The 20,260-nt window shown below is 38.1% G+C and overlaps 1 non-coding gene across 1 annotated transcript; it reads left to right on the top strand.

Annotated features, from left to right (window-relative positions):
- Positions 1–19,715: 19,715 nt before the first annotated feature.
- LOC145038152 (small nucleolar RNA R71) lies at positions 19,716–19,822 on the top strand. The gene has a single exon (XR_013679217.1). It is a non-coding gene; the product is annotated as a small nucleolar RNA R71 (small nucleolar RNA).
- The last annotated feature ends 438 nt before the right edge of the window (positions 19,823–20,260 follow it).

Below are 20,260 nucleotides of genomic sequence, written 5' to 3'. Positions count from 1 at the left end.
AGGGTTTTGATTTCTCATGAATTAAGTTGTTTTGATTGCTTATTTTGGCCTTAATACATCAATACTAAGTGTTGAGACAAAACCCTTGAAAGAATTTACAGGTTTAATGGTCCAATTTTATGAGACCCGTCGACCGACTCGTGCAGGTTGCGCTACTCGCCGAGTCGGGCATGGACTCGACGAGTCCAGTCAATTTACAGATACAATCCAGTTTTTAATTATATTCTGTGTTTTCTGGGTTTTGTTTATATGTTTTGCAGAAATCATGTTCAGAAGGGGACAATCTTCAAGTGGTAGCCAAGGGGAGTTTCCATGGCTAAACTTCCCGCAAATTGATTCCGCTTCAACAATGAGGAAGGGGAAGAAGAAGCTCTCCGACATTAAGAAGAAGGAGGTGTATGTGCCTAACAGAATTGATTGGGAGTGGCTGCAAAGTGTTAGATATGAAGAAGAATTAGCTCCTTACCTTTTGAAGGAGTTCCAACATGAAGGCGAGACAATGATCTGCGATGGGTGGACCCGGGTCTTCCGCATACAAGAGCCGGTCTATTTACAGCTTTGCTTGGAGTTTTTCTCCACGGTATCTTTTACCGAGGGAGTGGATGTGTATCACCCGGCAAGCTTTACTTTTTGTATTGGGGGCGAATATCGTCAATGCTCGGTGGTGGACCTTGCCAGCCGACTAGGGATCTATGATCAACCCTTGGTGTCAACAAACATCTTTCGGGCCTTTTTGGCAAACACTCACATGGTGTTCCCCGATGGAGTTACAAGCACGGGTTGGTGGAATACCATAGGAAATAAAGTTTACATCCCAAAGTCTGCACAAGAAGGGAGCATCCGATCCCCAACTCACCGCCTTATTTCCTCCACCATCAACCAAAGGAAAGACGATGACAAGGTCTCCAACCTTGACGTTTTCTACTTATGGAGCATAATTACACCCGACGTCTGTTGCAACATCCCTTGGTGTATAGCTTCATACCTTTCGGAGGGTGCGGTCAAAGATCGCAAAACCTCCCATATCAATGGTGGAATGTTTGTCACCCGATTGGCTAACTCATTCGGGTTGATGAACCGCGGTGCCTGGAACTTCATGACATTGATCCCGACACCCCCGTTTAATCCCATTCTTTTCCGAAGAGCACGGATAATTGAAGACTATGGTGGTGGCCATTATGTCATCCCAAATAATGACCCTGTTGTTGGTCCCGAAGCACCGGGAAGGAGGGTAAGATCAAGAAGAGAACGTGATGTGGAGGACGAGCCGCCAGTGATTCCGGTCGAGAATGAACATGTACCAATGGATTGGTACAATGTAGAGATGAGGCGGATGCAGGATCAAATGGCGAGGGGGCTGAACTTTAGCAACCAATCCCACATACGACTTTTTGACCACTTCAATATCCCACATATTGATGGTGGAAATTACCCATTCATTCCATCTTGGGATGAGAGGATTGGTGCGCGACGAAGCGGAGCCGGGGGAAGTGGAGCCGCCAATGATGATGAGGAGGATGAAGATTGATTTTGATATTTTTGTGTTTTTAATCAAACAATTTTAATTTTTTTTGTTTTGTTTTTTTTATCTGGTGTGTATGCTTTGTTTGAGATTTTATTATGTTTAATGGTTGTTTGCTTTAGTTATTTTTCAGGATTGAATTATGATTGCTTGCTTAGGATGGTTTAGAGATATAAAGCATGGATGTTTTTGCGAGTGAGAGCGAGTCAAGGAAGCGGAATTTTAACGTCAAAGTGTCGAGTCCGGTCCTAGGGGTATGAGCAATTGAGTCCGAATGTCAGGAAGAGTTAAAGAAGTTTTTAGAGGCTAAAACAGTTGCAAAATACCAAGATTTTTCGTTCAGTGCCCAACTCGTCGAGTGCACTAAGCTGACTCGACGAGTCGCCTTGTATTTCCACAAATTCTGAGAAGGCGCGCTGCTACTCGATGAGTCCACCATAAGACTCGACGAGTCGTTCACTTTTTATGCTGAAAGACTGCTGATTTGATGCTAATACTTGTACCACTTGCTTCCTTATTCTTCCATATCCATTCTTGAAGATCTTACACCGATTTTCGCATATTTGGAGCGACCCACACGAGACAAAACACCCAAGACATGGATGAGATGTTACCATGTCTAAAGTTGTTTGAAGTTGGAGCTTAAATGAGAGTGATCAACCTATCCACTGCTATCCCAAGGGAGTTTGTTCCAATTCTCTCTTTATTTTTTTTATGTTTCTATGCATAATATGCAATGAGGGCATTGCATCACATAAGTGGGGGGTAGGGGGTTGGTTACATAATAGTCAATTTTAAAAAAAAAAAATTTGCATACCAAAAGTATTATTTAGGATTTAATTTAGAAAGTTTTGGTAAAAAATTAGGATTCCATATTAGAATTTTGTTAATAATTGCATGAAAACCCAAATGTTTAGTTGAGCCTATATACGTTCTAGTGCATTTGTGGCTTCCTTATTCCAGTGAAATCATGGGACAAAAACACGACCTTGCTTAGCCTGAGGGATGCAATATGTTTAGCAGCCTAAACCTGAAATGTATCCAGGAAAATTTTTATCATTAGCCAATAAAGGTTGAGATTGAGCGCCCCTGCTTAAGCATGTAGGGATTTGAGTGACAAAAGTGAGGTATACATGTAAAAAGAAAAAAAAAAAAAAAAAAAAAAGAGAATTACAAGAAAAATTGTAAGAATTTTGGAGCAAATGAAGTTAGATCTAAAGATCAAAATTCCAAGAAATTAAAAAAAATTGAAGATGCCAAAAGTCAATACAAGTTGGTGAATTCAAAGATATCAAAGATCAAATTATCAAGGAAGTGAAGAATTCAAAGAATTCCATAGTGGTATCGAAAAGTTGTAATTCTAGAATATGTATGCTTGGGTTGCTCAATTAAAAATGCCTTGAGGGTAAAGAGGTTTTCTGAGGATGGATTCGTAGGATTGCATAAAATGAGCATAGTTCGGGGTGAGTGGGCGAATGTTTATGAGGATTGTGAGTATTTGGAGTATGGGGGGTTCTTTAGGAAAAATTTTAGACACAAACACATGCGTTGCGGTCTTGGCATAATGGTTGGGTTAGATTGGAGTTATTATATATGATTCTAATGTGTTAAAATTTAGTTTTGCTTGAGGGCAAGCAAAAGACAAGTGTGGGGTATTTTGATATGTGCATATTTAGTGTGTATTAAGTATAGTTTTTTAATCATATATTAGCTAAATTGTTGCATATTATGGACAAAAGGTACTTAAAAGTGTTAAATTATGTTTTTCAGTCCAAAGATGAAGCTCGGAAGCGAAAGGAAGCAAGAGAAGCGGTTAGGAGCTCAAGAGTGGAATGAAGAAGGAAAACACCTTAAAAAGGCTTCTACTCGTCAAGTCGGGCATGGACTCGACGAGTCCGGTCGTGGAATCAGAAGGATAATGATTCGGAAGTCAAGATAGTTATCGCAATACGAAGAATGTGAGAGGGACTCGACGAGTCGGAACGCATATATAAAGATAACTCCACAAATCGAGAAGAGAGAATTCTGGGAAGTTTCAGAAGTGCTTTGCTGCGAATAAGAAGCCAGAAGAACCCTAGAAGTCGACCAAGGAAGCTAGAATTCAATTCCGGGAGTCATTAAGGCATAATTTCATCATTCTACTTATTTCTTTTGTTTTGTGAACATGATTAAGCAACTTGAACTTGTTTGTTTGCTGTTATTTACCTTAGTTATGAACTAAATTCTTTAGACTTCTGTTTGGGAATACAAAGTTGACAATATGGTTTGATTGATTGGTAGGATTAATTCCAAGTTGGTGAATTATTGTTATCTTAGCTTGCTAAAGAACCTTGTCTATGAATGATAATTGATTTTCTGCTAATAGGAAGATAATTGATTAGCATGAACATCTATTGATTATCAACCTCATATGATATGTGACCACTATACCATATGTCTAGAATTAATGAATATGAAACTAGGATTAATAAGGAAATTAAGTAAATTCATGTGCAAGCTTGTAAGATGACCATCAAACAAGAGGTTAATTAAGAATAATAAATTAATTAGCTATTGCAAGTCTAACTTAACCCGAATAATTAATCTAGTAAATATAATTAAATTAAGCAATTGGCCACTGTTTGAGTTAGTTTATTTGCTAAGGATTAGGGTAGTGAACATGAACTTAATCACTTGAATCGGTAACCAACGAAAGAATTAATCCATTGCACTATTACCTTAAAATCAACCATAAAGTTAACCGAGTTGAACTAAACAGAAGTTCCTTTTCCATTATTGAATCTAGTTAAATTGTCATTTTCTAGTCTTTAATTAGTTATAGTTATTAAGTTTCTAGTCTTGTAAAACTAGAGAAAAAACCCCTATTTTCTTAATCAACTTAGATAGAATTAGTTTTTAATTTAATTTGTCGTTCCCTGTGTTCGATACCCTGCTTATTTAGCTATACCACAATTGATAGGTTCACTACCTTTCGTGTGTTATTTGATAATTAAATTAGGATTAAAACTAAGTTAGTTTTACACACATCACCATACATCTCTACCAAGTCTTCTGAGATATCTTTACATTCTTTGTGACCAGTGATGATATTTATTCGCAACCAGTATTGGGGATCGATTAGAACCACCAACACTGTTGGAGACATTCAGTGATAACGATTGTGCCATTTTTGAAGATATTTTTTGTTTTTAGAAATGAGCTTCAGTGTTATATAAAGCTCTTTGAAAAAAAAAAACAGAGTTCCGATTTTCAAAAAGCAACCACTATGGCTCTGATACCAATTGTTGAGAGAAAAACTTTGAGACACACTTGAACAAACGTTAGAACAAGTATCTAGCGGAATAGTTAATCTCGAAGGATGTATTAGCTCAACAATATTATTAAGAGTTAGAAGTTAGTGAGTTAGATGCGGAAAAGTAAAGAAATGTAAATGACAACAGTTGTTATTTCAAGTATACACGTAAGCTAATTCATAACGAGGAATGCATTCAAACCAAGTTAATGAGTGAGATCATGCTTAGTGATTAAGTCAAAATAGACTTGCTTTGAAGAGAGATGTTGATTGATTATGAAAATAAGAAGTTTGAGTAAGTAAGATAGAATAAGAACTTCAGAGATATGTATTAGATTTGGATGAGAGATTCTCTTCTTTTTTTATTACACGAGAATGAGTTCTATTTATAAAGACTCATAAAGATAACAAGTTTACAACTCTAAGAGTAGCCATGCAAGGCATACTGGACAATAGAGTGTTTTACAATAAAGACAAAGTAATGTAAACTATATAGAGACTGTGGTACTGGATACTTCGGATGATGATAGTTGAAGAGACTGCTTGATTGCGGTGGCTTTGTGGTTGCGGTAGCTAAAGTTTAAGAGGGTCACTTTTTGATTCAACACCCTTCCTTTCCAAACCGATGATATGTGAAACCATAAACAAAACTGTAAGCACGAATCTTATTGAGTTCCCCAGAGCATACCCCACATAATCACATAAACCATATCAATCACATAAGCCATGCATATAAACATATAAGAAAGTCGTGGAAACCCTCCAAGGTCTTACTTCGGATGTTGTAGGAATCCCTTCATGGTCTTAGCCCACTGCAATGGGAACCCCCACATGGTCTTCATCACTACCATATAAAGTATACATACAAACATATAAGGATCCCCTAGAAACCCTCCAAGGTCTTACACCGGGTGCCATGGGAACCCCCACATGGTCTTAGCCCACTGTCATAGGAACCCTACATGGTCCTAGCCTGGAATGCCATGGGAACCCCCACATGGTCATATATCCAACTGCCTTGGGAACCCCCCCCCCCCCCCCATGGGGTCTTCCATTAAAGAATCACAAAGAGACCTAGCATACCACATACCACATAATCAACTAACAATACTACGTATAACTAATTGCAATGGGAACCCCCACATGGTCTTCACATAATACATAATGTATCGATAGCACATCCACAATAATCATCACAGTTAGATAAATGCGCCAGCCTTGGTGCCTTTGACCCATTGGCATGGTGAGGAGACTCACCTCGAATGTTGAAGCTCCCCAAATGAAATCCTTAGCTGCTATCCCGAAGGCTTCCCAAGCTATCATTACCAATCAATATACCCACTCAAAAATTGGGTTCCCGGCTAAAATCCTTAATCCATACATGGGCTAAAATGGCCATTCTATCCTCGGTCCATTATGTTCCAACACTAAGGTCCAATCCTAAAAGCCCAACGCTATAATGTCCATATGTTTAATGTTAGTAAAAAGTTCAAACAAAATATATATATATATATATATATATATATATATATATATATATATATATATATATATATATATATATATATATATATATATATATATATATATATAAACCTTTGTCACATTGAAAATCTTGTTCACATTAATTCATTTTAATTTTTTGGTTGCACTCCAACGTTTTGTCTGAGGTGTAACCACCTCGAATAAATGGAAACACTCCCATAGATCCATATCTATAATTTTAACAATTATATTAATAACAATTATTAACAACTAACATACTTGCTATATTTTATAAATATATAATTATATATATGTATACCCTTAATGGCGGCGTAAATCCTAACACTGAGTATTTGAAAGATTGGCCAGGCTCAGACAGTGATAAATATTTATTGATTTTGTTCCATGTATTCTCCAAATCATCGTTGGTGGACTCCCACAAGTAACTACCCCAAACAAAACTACAATATAAAACTTTTAATTAGAATAATCATTACTTTAAAAAATATAAAACTTTCAAAATTGACAAATAATACATGTTCCACCCATCCAAATTCTCAGCAAAAAAAACCAGTCTTGTGGCACAACATCATTTTCTTCTTTCCGTAAAAACCCTTCACACAACACGTATATGAGACATGATCTAACCGCATCACCGTTGGTAGTTGCTAAGAATGGCTAATTTAAAATGAAACTTTTCAAATCATAGATTTTCACCGAACTATTTGTGTGGTTCAGAAAGAGAGGTTCTTGCAATAAACAACTTTTTTTACTACTATTTTTTTTCTGACACTTTTTTTCCAATCATTTTTGGATAAAATCCAAAATTAAATCCGATTATCAAACAAAACTCTTTGGTGTCATAAACCATTTTAGTATTTCTCACTTTAAAATACAACCGTTTTATGCCATCTAGAGATATTACTACGTCTGGTCGTAACTGATGAAGAAATATTTTATGAAATAGCAACTCATCCCCTTGTAATTAAGGGACGTCCAACAAATATCCAAATATGGTGCTTCTAAAATTACCCATTGCACACCATGCAATACTTCAAATACTTTTCATATGTTACATACACATCCTTTTAAATTTACAACAACTTAAACATTTAGGTTTCTAGAATCATACTGAAATACAACATGTTAGAAGGTTAAAAAACATTAAAGGATAGTAAGTTGTTATTTGTAACTATACTAAATAATAATAAAAACTATCAAAAAAAACATATTATTATAACGGCATCGGCAATTACAATCTACAAACAATTTGATTTAAACAACATTGCAATTACATCACAAAATAAACCAAATGTATATAAACAAAGACAAGTAAACTGATTTAAGATAAACGATATATATATATATATATATATATATATATATATATATATATATATATATATATATATATATATATATATATATATATATATATATATATATATATATATATATATATATATATATATATATATATATATATATATATATATATATATAAATAAATAAGCATATTTATAACATCAACAATTAAGTTAATATTATTTGATAAATTATAGGTACAACCTCAAAATACAAATATACAACATCATGAAGCATCAATAATCATTTTATATCAAAAAAAATCATATTATTACAACATAGTAACACATTTATATAACATATTAAAACAAAAGTACCAAATGTATAACCTCACAGTACATGATTTACGCATTATGCATTTGTACAATCATAGATCCAATTATTAAAGGCTATGAAATTGTCAATGCTACTTTTGAAATCTAGTAAATATCAAATATAACACATAGATCTACAAAATCAGATGAGAAACACCTGAAATCTAGTAATATTTTCGTTTTTTCAAACTTTTTCCAAATAAATCGTAAATAAACAAAGTCTAAAATTGATAAATGATGATTAAAACAAAATGGGAAAGATTTTACCATATTGTCGGGATCGTTCACAAAATCATCCAGAGTCCTTCAAGAGAGAGAATTCTTCAAAGAAAAAGTGTGAAAAATGAAGCAAAAAAAAATTACATTTTTATATTTGGAAAAAGGTAAAATCGTAGATGGGCTAGTCCATTTACGAACGTACAATTCGCTAAAGCACAGAGGAGCTTAATCTATCTGTGATTTTCAAGGTTATATTTGTAATTTTGTTTTTTTTTCAAAGTTATTAAGGGATTAGGTTATATTTGTAATTTATTATTATTATTATTATTATTATTATTATTATTATTATTATTATTATAAATTTGTATATTGAAATTAAAAGCTGTTCCTTTTATCTTAAAAAAAAATTACAAAAGCCAATTTTCCATTTAATCTTATAAAATTAGTATGCTATTGTTCAATAATCATTCTTTAACTAAAACCTAATAAATAAATTTTGTAAACAATAATAGATGTTTTCATTTTAAACGATTACTAGTTGAAAAATAAATTATTGTAATTTTTAAACAATTTTATATATAAAATATTTCAACACTTCATCATAAATAAACACATTATTTTCTTATTATTTAATATATATATATATATATATATATATATATATATATATATATATATATATATATATATATATATATATAACAGCAAGTGATTTCAAGATATTGAAACCTTATAGCTAGCGTAGCATTCCATCACTCCAAAAGTTTTATTCTTCTCAAAGTTATTCTCACCTAATGGTGGTGTCACGAACTCTATCTAGAAGTTTTTGGAGTATTCGAGAAGCTGGTGGAGTATGCTAGTTTGAGTCGGAATATCCTAGAGTGTCCTAAAATTCTCTAAGACATCGAAGATTTATCTTGATCTTTATAGAACCATGTAAACATGTAACTATCTAGATAGATTATTCTAGAATAGTCTTGTATAAAGAAATAGGTAGTAACATCTAGAATATTCTGATAAGGAGGTTTAATGACCCTATAAATAGGGGTGTAGTCATTTGTTCCAAGATCATCGGAAGTTGCCTTGTATTATGTTGAACTCGTATAATAGAAAATCTCTTTTATTTGTAGTAATTCTCAATTATTGTCTCTTCCTTTCCAAGTTGTTAGTACATCGTAGAGGAAGCATAGTAAGTCTGACTTAGTAGAAGAAACACTAAGTGGCACACGGTGATCGAGTGGTCCTGTGACACGTGGTATCAGAGCCCAGAGTTCGTGCAAGCAAGAGATTGTAGCTATGGAAGGAGGAAGTAGTGAAGTAGCTAACGTACCCCCTGTCATCGAAGAGAAAAGAAGAAAGTCCAAGAAGAGGGACCAGTCGATAGATGCCTTATCAAGCTTAGAAAACAAGCTTACAAGGGTAGAGATTAATGTCGGTGAGATCATTGAATGGAAGGATACTGTCGAGCAGTTCGTGGGTGACATTAACGACACGAGTGATGTAATGAAAGTCTATCAGGGTCATCAAAGAAGAAGTCCTCATATTGATCAACACCTTACGAAAGGATTTTCGTGAAAAGATAGGTGCCTGATGTGTGTAAATTCAACTAGTTTTATCCCTACTTTTTATTAATAATTTAAGCACACAAAGGCAGTGAACCTGTCTTTAAGTGGTATAGATTGATAAGTAAGGTATCGAACTCAGGGAACGGAAATTAAACTAATAGCTAATTTTAACTAAAACAAATAATAAAAGTAAATGGTTTTTCTCTAGTTTTGCAAGACTAGAAACTTAAGCAAACTAAATTTAACTAATTAACTAAAGCAACAACTATTCACCAAATTTGATAAAGATGTTTCTATTTAGGTTCAACCAATTCACTCCTATGGTTATTTAAGTTAAGGTAGATTAATTGCTATTGGTTACCAATGATAATAGTTAGGTTCATGTTCATTACTCCTAACCCTTAGACAATTAACTAATTTAAGCGTTGATCAAGTGTTTAAACTAATTAATTCCCTAGATTAATTATTTGGATTAAATAAGATTTGTAATGGTCAATTAAGTTATTAATTCAATTAACCTCTTGTTGATGGTTTCTCAAACAAGCTCACACATTAATCTTCCTATTTTCTTATTAATCTTAGTTTCATACTCATTACTTCCAAGCATACGTTTTAGCATTCACATAGACATATGAGGTTAACAATTAAGTGATGTTCATGCAACCTAATTGCCTTCCAATTAACAGAAAATAGTAGTGATTAACACATAAGGTTCTTTAACAAACTTAATTTAATAAATCACCAATAGACAATTAAACAAAATTCAATAATTAAACCATAGGAGTTCTTTGGTATTCCCCAAACAGAAACAAAAACAAGTTCAGCTCATAGTTGCAATAGAAATAAGCATAAAAACAAAGTTTATGAAAGCAAACATGTTTAATTCCTAAGTCTAAGTGGTAGAATTAACCTAATTGCTTGAATTCTTCGAACTCTTGAAGCTTAGGGTTCTTCAGCGCCTTCTGAACCTTTTAGTCGCAGCTAATCCTTCAAAATTCGCCAGGGGTTCTGTCCCATGTGATAAGGATTCATCTTTTAAAGATATCCCAAAACAGAGCGTACTCGGCGAGTAGCAGAATCAACTCGCCGAGTAGGTTAATACTTATCCGTCTTCAGATTAGCAGTCGTACATATCTTCTAGCATCTCATCGTGTACTCGCCGAGTAAGGTCGATCTACTCGCCGAGTAAGTCTCTCTTTTCACTCTTTAACCTTCACTTGCTTTCCCTTTTCTCCTTTTTGCCTCCAAGCATATCTTTTGGACTGAAAACACAATTCAAAGCATTTTAAGTACCTTTTGTCCACATTATTCTCATAACTAACCAAAAATAACTAAGAATATATGTTAAATAATTAACTAATTATGCACATATCAAAATACCCCACACTTGACTTTTGCTTGCCCCCAAGCAAAACTATATTTTAAACACATTAAAATCACATTAATAACTCCAATCCTTCCCAGCCATTATACCAAGACCGCAACGCATGCATTTGTGTCTAATTCCTAAAAACCCCCCATACTTCAAATACTCACAATCCTCATAAACATTCGCCCACTCACCCCGAACTATGCTCATTTTATGCAACCCTCCGAATCCATCCTCAGAAAACCTCTTTACCCTCAAGGTATTTTTAATTGAGGAACCCAAGCATACATAATCTAGACAATTACAATTTATGATACCACATTGGAGCTCTTTGGAATTCTTCACTTCTTTGATAATTTGATCTTGGATAACTTTGAATTCACCACCTTTGTTGTTTGATTTTTGGTATCTTTAACTTTTTGGATTTCTTCGGAATTTTCGATCTTCATATTTGATATTTGACTTTAATGCTCCAAAAATTCTTCAAACTTTTTCTTGTAATTCTCTCTTCTTTTTTTTTTACATGTATACCTCACTTTTTTCACTCAAATCCCTACATGCTTAAGCAAGGGCGCTCAATCTCAACCTTTATTGGCTAATGATAAAAATCTTCCTGGATACATTTCAGGTTTAGGCTGCTAAACATATTGCATCCCTCAGGCTGAGCAGGGTCGTGTTTTTGTCTCATGATTTCACTGAAATAAGGAAGCCACAAATGCACTAGAACGTATATAGGCTCAACTAAACATTTGGGTTCTCATGCAATTATTAACACAATTCTAATATGGAATCCTAATTTTTACCAAAATTTTCTAATTTAAGACCTAAGCATTTTTAATATTCAACAAATTTTAAAAATTAGCCTAAATTAAGATTCTAAGTGTTCTAAGATGTGACTAACCCCCTACCCCACACTTATTTTATGCAATGCCCTCATTGCATATTATAACAACTAAAAAGAATGCAAATAGAGAGAAAGTTGGAACAAACTCCCCTGGGGTAGCAGTCGCTAGGTTGACACTCTCGTCTTCAACTCCTTCTTCTAGTGACTTTAACCATGGGAACAGCTCATCCATGGCACGGGTGTCATATGTCTCGTGTGGTTGATAGCTCGAAAACTCCAAGGAAAAATGGTTGTTGCACAAGCCTCAGTAATAGTGCATAAAGAATGTATGAATGGCGCATAAACAGTAGCCAGAACAAATCAATTAACTCCTCCTGCAGCAGGCTACTCGGCGAGTAGAAGGTGTCGGACAAGCCTATCGTGCAGAAGCAGATGTACTCGCCAAGTAGTATTTGTGCACTCGGCGAGTAGAGCATATAATTCCAGAAATTTTCTAAATGCTGGCTCTCTTTACTCTAGTGTTGACATGCAAATATAAATGCACTCTCCAAGAAACTTTCTAACAGCAATACTTTAATAAACTCTCGATTCGTACAGACTCGATCCTAGGAACAAAACTCCATAAGCACTCCTAAAGGTCCTCATTCCTCGCTTGACCATTCCTAAATAGCATGCATCCTAGCTTCAATACCTGAAAAAGAAAACTAAAAGTAACACTAAAATTCAAACCACTTAACCAAGTTCACATGTCCACAATTGTCTTTAAAACAAACATCATAATCAAACAAAAAAAAATCTTCATTCTTCCTCGTCCATCCCGGCTCCTCCAGCTCCACTACCTCCTTCTCCACCCCTTCTTTGCATCCTTTCGTCCCAATCCATAATGTAAGGATAACCGGGTCCCGGCCGCGGGGCAATATGCATTTGTTGGAAAAGATAGTCGAAGGATTGATTGGTGTAATTGACTCCTCGCCCTATATCATCCAAGTATCGTCGATACTCCACTTGATTCCACCCCTCGTTATCCTCCACCGGAATCACTGGTGGGTCTTCTCGTACCCACTCGTTCCTCTTCCCGGCTCCTCGGGGACCACCGGCTCGTCCTCATTCGGGATAGTAAAAGAATCACCAAATTTTTCCACTATCCGAGCCCTCCTATAGAGTGCCGTATTGAACGGAGGAGGGTGGATAACCGTTAGCATTTGAGCTTGCGGTAATTCCAAGATCCCAAATGATCGTGCAAGCCGTGTAATGAACATACCCCCATTGATCTTCGAGTTGATTTTTTCCTTCACCGCTCCCTCCGCAAGAAATTTAGTGATGCAATATGGGAGGTTGCAGAAAACATCGGGGGTGATGATACTCCACATATAAAAGATATCAAGGGTGGGAACTTTATCCCCATCCTTCTGCATGTTGATTGTGCTCGCAACGAACCGGTGAATAAGTCGATGGATTGGAGAACGAATATGACCTTCTTGAGCAGTGGAAGGTATATAGACCCGGTTAGCAATTGTACTCCACCATGTCGACGCCACCACCCCCTCGGGAAGTTCTTTGTGGGTGTTTTCCAAGAAGGCTTCAAAATAGTCTGTCATCGCTATTTCTTGATCGTAAATTCCCAACCTCCTAGAGAACTCAACCATGCTGCATTGTCGCAGCTCTCCCCCCAAAGAAAACGAAATCGTGTTTGGGTTGAAAAACTCATTACCACCTCGGAATGAAATGGTAGCAAAGAATTCCCAACATAACTCCGTGTAGACGGGCTCTTGGATTTTAAACAATTGCAACCAACCATCACAAGTGATGGTGGCATAACCCAAGTTGCAGTCTTTCACCAAATATGGTGTAAGCTCCTCTTCCAAGCCAACATTTCCCATCCATCCCCAATCTACTGCAGTGGGCAGGTGAATTTCCTTTTGTCGCAGAGCTTCCAACCTGTTTAAGGCTCTGGTTTTTGAAGATTTGGAGGTGATGTGTTGAAAAGATAACCATGGCATATCACCATGGCCTCCTCCTCGTGATGATTGTCCTCTCCTTGCCATGCTATCTGCATAAACATTACAAAAACACAGCAACAAACAACACCCCATAATTAAAACAGAAAAAAATTTCATTGTTGTGGGACCTACTCGCCGAGTACGCGAGCATACTCGCCGAGTAGTATGAACACTCGGACAGATCGAAATCGGATCTCTGCAATCTGTGTAATAGTCCAATTTGTCCATAGGGGTTTGTTGTAATTGTGTATCTAACCATATATGTTGAAGAAATTACACCAAATAACCTCTAATTCATGAGTAAATCAAAGCCCTAAAAATTGTGAAAAACTCCCCAAATCCGAAAATATACCAAATATGGGGAGATATGTGATAAAGATTGGACCTTTCATAAAATTAAAGAGTAAAGATGTTACCTTGGTGCTTGAATTAAGAGAAAGAGGAAGAAAATTGACTAGATCTTGAAGTACTCTTGAGAGGCGGCTGAGAGAGAATGCTCGGCGAGTGTGGGGGTGAAATGTTGAATAATAGCAATTTTTACAGATTTTAATTTACTGGGTTTAAACCGTCTACTCGCCGAGTATAATGGATCTACTCGCCGAGTACGGACGCGTGTTATGAACTTTTGGCTGTATACGAACATTTACTCGCTGAGTATAGCCGATATACTCGCCGAGTAGATGTCTCAGGTTGAAAAATTTTAAGTTTTTGCTAATTTTACTATGTGAATTCCTTTATTTTAGCCTTTCCACCCCACACTTTCAGTAAAGCTTGTCCTCAAGCACTTAGAGAAGTAGAATGAATGAAGAGAAATGGAAAAAAAAACAATACGAAAAATAAAGAAAGGGAAAGAAAATGCAAACGTGAAACTCGGGTTGCCTCCCGAGAAGCGCTTCTTTTGATGGAGTCATTAGCTGGACTCCGCCCCTTCTATGTTTTTGCGATTCTGCACAGCAGGAGCTCCTCCATTCCTTCATTGTGGGGGACTCCTTCTTCATATTTCTTCACTCGATGGCCATTGACTTTAAATGGCGTGCCATCTCTCGAGATCAATTCAATAGCCCCGTGAGGAAACACCGTCTTGACCACAAATGGACCATCCCACCTTGATTTGAGTTTGCCCGAGAAGAGTTTTAGGCGGGAATTGAAGAGTAGTACTTTTTGGCCTTCATGGATGTCTTTGCTTTTGATTCTTTGGTCATGCCATCTCTTGGTCTTTTCTTTATAGAGCCACGAACTAGAATAGGCCTCATTTCGGAGTTCTTCAAGGGCATTCATTTGCATTAAGCGGTTGGTCTTCAATTCTTCCATGTCAAAGTTGCATCTCTTTAGCGCCCAATATGCCTTGTGCTCAATTTCAACCGGTAAATGGCATTGCTTTCCATAAACTAACCTATATGGTGTAGTACCAATAGGTGTTTTGAAAGCGGTACGAAACGCCCATAGCGCGTCATCCAATTTATCCGACCATTCCTTGCGATTGCTGCCCACCGACTTTTCCAAGATACGCTTCAAAGCTCGATTGGTAACTTCCGTTTGCCCACTCGTTTGCGGGTGGTATGATGTGGAGAACTTATGGGTCACCCCATATTTCTTGAGCACCTTGTCCAATTGATCATTGGCAAAGTGTGTGCCACGGTCACTAATTAGGGCCTTTGGAACACCAAACCGGGAGAATAGTCTTTTCAAGAACCGTACCACTACCCGTCCGTCATTTGTAGGTAAAGCCTGCGCCTCCGCCCATTTTGACACATAATCCACCGCCACGAGGATGTACTTGTTTCCTTTGGATGTGGGGAATGGCCCCATGAAGTCTATGCCCCACACGTCGAACACCTCGCACACTTGAATGCTATGTTGTGGCATTTCATTTCGGGAGGAAATGTTTCCCACCTTTTGGCAAGCATCGCATTCTTTGACATATTGGGCTGCATCTTTGAAGATTGTAGGCCAATAGAACCCAATGTCAAAGATCTTCTTCGCGGTATAGTGTGCTCCATGATGTCCTCCCGTGGGCCCGCTATGGCAGTGCTCTAGTATTTTTCGACTCTCCTTTCCGAACACACATCTTCTTATAATTCCATCCGCGGAGCTTCGGAAGAGGTATGGATCGTCCCAAAAGTAATATTTGATCTCCGAAAAGAATTTCTTCTTTTGCTGACTACTATAATCCTTCGGGACATAATTGGTAGCTAAATAGTTAGCTATATCCGCGAACCATGGCTCCTCTCCCACGGACACCATAATGTATTCATCCGGAAAGTCGTCTCCATCCTTATCTTCTTGCAATGTCGGGTTCTCGAGACTAGATAAATGATCGGCCGCTACGTTCTCCATTCCTTTCTTATCTCGTATCTCTATATCGAATTCTTGAAGAAGCAGCACCCATCGTATTAGTCTTGGCTTGGCATCCTGTTTGGAAAACAAATACTTGATAGCCGAGTGGTCAGTAAAAACAGTGGTTTTAGATAAAACCAAATAAGGGCGAAATTTATCAAAAGCGTAAACTACGGCTAACAGTTCTTTTTCAGTAGTAGTATAATTCTCCTGGGCCGGATTCAAGGTCTTGCTTGCATAATAAATGGGTTGAAAATGCTTATCAACCCTTTGTCCAAGGACCGCTCCTAGTGCATAGTCACTAGCATCACACAGGATCTCGAAGGGTAAGTTCCAATTTGGTGCTATAATGATTGGGGCATTAGTTAATTTTTCTTTTAAAAAGTCAAATGCCTCTAAACACTCTTTAGTGAAATTAAAGGGTGCATCTTTTAATAATAATTGTGTTAGAGGTTTCGTAATTTTGGAAAAATATTTAATAAAACGCCGGTAAAAACCTGTGTGTCCCAAAAAGCTTCTAATGCCCTTCACATTAGTTGGTGGGGGTAATTTAGCGATGGTGTCTATCTTTTCCCGATCCACCTCAATTCCCTTTTTAGAGACTTTATGTCCCAATACTATACCCTCCTTGACCATGAAATGACACTTTTCCCAATTTAGGACCAAGTCGGTTTTCTCACATCTAGCAAGCATCGAATCAAGATTTGTGAGGCAGTCATTGAAAGAAGATCCGAATACAGAAAAGTCATCCATAAAGACCTCCATGAATTTTTCCACCATATCATGGAATATGGCGGTCATGCACCTTTGAAATGGCGCAGGTGCATTGCATAGTCCAAATGGCATGCGTCTATAGGCGAAGGTCCCACTGGGGCATGTAAAGGTGGTCTTTTCTTGGTCCATTGGGTCTATGGGTATTTGGAAATACCCGGAAAACCCATCTAAGAAGCAGTAGTAGCTATGGCCCGATAGTCTCTCTAACATTTGGTCTATGAAAGGAAGGGGAAAATGGTCTTTGCGAGTGGCATCGTTTAGCTTGCGATAATCGATGCACACTCGCCAACCGGTTACCGTTCGCGTTGGAATTAACTCGTTCTTCTCGTTGGTAATGACCGTCATTCCTCCTTTCTTGGGCACCACCTGGACCGGACTCACCTATGGGCTATCAGAGATGGAGTAGATGATTCCTGCATCCGAAAGCTTGACCACCTCCTTCTTGACGACTTCTTGCATGTTCGGGTTTAATCTTCTTTGATGTTGCACCACCGGCCTGGCTCCTTCTTCTAAGTTGATTTTGTGAGAGCAGTAGGATGGACTTATTCCCTTTATGTCGGAGATGCTCCATGCGATGGCTCTTTTCCTTTTCTTCAACACCCGTACAAGCTCTTCCTTTTCCGTCTTGGAGAGATCTGAGGCTATAATCACTAGCTTCTGATTTCCTTCTTCCAGAAAGGCGTATTCCAGATGGTGAGGCAGTGTTTTAAGCTCCAATTTATTGTGCATAGTGGCGGACTCGCCGAGTGCAGGTATGGTACTCGGCGAGTTGATGGCGGCATTCGCGACTGCTGACTTTTCTTCAGTTGTACTCGGCGAGTAGATCGGGTCTACTCGGCGAGTAGGGCTTTCAGCTTGGTTTTTTAGTTCTTCATACTCTGCTTCCTCCAACAGTCTTTCAATCTCTAATAAGTCTTTTTCTAGATCAAATACTTCTTCCAAAGCTGCAAACTTGCTGGAATCTTCAGGTATGTCTTCTTCCAATAACTCGTCAAGCATGTCGATTGAGAACGCCGTGTCGTCACTACTCCTTGAGTACTTCATGGCTTGGTCTACCCCGAATGTTACTGAGTCGTCCCCAACTCGCAATGTGAGCTTTGAATCTCTCATATCTACGATGGCGCTAGCGGTGTTGAGGAAGGGTCTTCCAAGGATGATTGGTACTTGCGGATCCGCCTCCATGTCGAGAATGATGAAGTCAGCCGGGAAGACAAATTTGTCTACTTTCACTAATAAATCTTCACATATGCCTCTTGGGAAAGTAACCGTCTTGTTTGCCAAATGAATTGCCATCCGAATTGGCCTTGGCTCCGGGAGGTCCAGCTTTTTGAAGAACGAGTATGGCATAAGGTTCACACTCGCTCCAGAATCAGCTAAAGCATGAATTGCTGCCAAGTTGCCAAATTGGCAAGGTAGAGTTAAGCTCCCCGGATCACCCTTCTTCTTTGGTAATTTGTTTAGCATGGCGGCGGAGCAATTCTCATTCAATACTACTTTCTGCACTTCTTCCATCTTTCTTCTATTAGTGAGGAGTTCCTTAAGGAACTTTGCATACTTGGGCATTTGCATAACGGCTTCAATGAAAGGAATGTTTATTTGAAGAGTTTTAATATGATCAAGGAACTTCTGATATTCCTCTTCCTGCTTCTCCTTCTTGGCTCGGGCTGGGTATGGCATTGGAGGCTGGTATGGTTTCAAGGGTGGCTGATCATTAGTTTTTTCAGATGTACTCGCCGAGTCCATCGGTCCTACTCGGCGAGTAGGGCTCTCAGATTGTGAATGTTGGTTTTCAACTTGTGCTTCCGTTCCTTCCTTCTGTGAGTCCTTATTCACTTCAGTTCGAATGGGGGCCAGGGGAGTAATAACCTTCCCACTTCTTGTGGTAACAATGTTCACTTGCGCGCCTCGTGGGTTGTTCTCGGTTTTGCTAGGAAGCTCACCCGGTGACCTTTGGTTTAGTTGTTGAGCGAGTTGCCCAAGCTTAGTTTCTATATTATGGATGGATGCTTGCTGGTTCCTGAGCATTATTCTTGTTTCTTGGATAGCAGCATCATGGTCACTGTGTCTTTTCTCGGAAGCAGCCACAAATTTAGTTAGCATCTCTTCCAAGCTTGGCTTCTTCTCTTGCACCGGCTCCTCCTTTTGGTAAAAGCCTCTCCCTTTTTGTCTATACTTCTCCTCCTTGGCCTTCTTGTACTCTTCGTAAGGCAGCCACTCCTTCTTTTGTTTTCGCCAGTCTTCATCATACCGGTTACCGCTCGAATAGCATACTTGTGCCTTTTTGTTGCCGTGCTCATCCAAATCACAATCTCTAGTGAGGTGAGGTCCATTGCAATTCTCGCAACCCACCCGTATGGCATGGATAGTTTGATCCATTTTGTCCATTCTTCTATCCATGGTTTTTAACATGGCCATAACCGCGGATAAATCTTCAGTAGCAGCGTATGCGGCTCCCCTCGTGACATCATTCCTAGGGTTGTGGTATTCTCTAGAGTATTTAGAGAATTCTTCAATTAATTCTTTGATCACCGGGGGTGGCTTCTTTGTAAGTGGGCCTTGTGAGTCTAGCAGCTGCCGGGTCGTGACATTGACTCCATCATAAAAGATGGAAACTTCTTGTTGGCTATTTAGATCATGGTGTGGGCAATTTCATAGCAGACTTTTGTACCTCTCCCATGCTTCATATAACGACTCTCCAGCTTGTTGTTCAAAATTTGCAATGGCCTTCTTGAGCTTGGCTATCTTGGATGGTGGGCAAAAGTGATCAATAAACTCTTCCTTCATTCTGGCCCAAGTAGTGACTGACCCAGGAGGAAGTGATTTGAGCCAGTCTTTAGCAGCACCCTTGAAGGTTACCAGAAGCATCCGAAGCAGCTGAGTTTCGCGGGTGACATTTGGAATGTTGAAGTAATCAGCAACATCATTTACTTCATCCAAATGTTTGTAGGCATCTTCATGATCTTTCCCGTGGAAAGGTATTTCCTTGAGTGAAGCTAGGATATGACCTTTTAGCTCGAAGGTGGCAGTTGCGGGAATTGCGGGTTGCACAAGTCCCGGGCCATGGCCGTCGCGCATCCTCTTCTTCCATTCTCCCATGGGAATTTCATCAATGTTAGCCATAGTGAATGCTAACTCTTCCTCCGATTCGGTGTCTTGTTCGTAAGTTGCCTCGTC

Source organism: Lactuca saligna, chromosome 3 (genome assembly GCF_052625555.1).
Source record: "Lactuca saligna cultivar CGN05327 chromosome 3, ASM5262555v1, whole genome shotgun sequence".
In the NCBI taxonomy this organism is placed as follows: Eukaryota; Viridiplantae; Streptophyta; class Magnoliopsida; order Asterales; family Asteraceae; genus Lactuca; species Lactuca saligna.
Note: the sequence above shows the minus strand (reverse complement) of the source record. Positions and strands in the feature narration are given on the sequence as shown.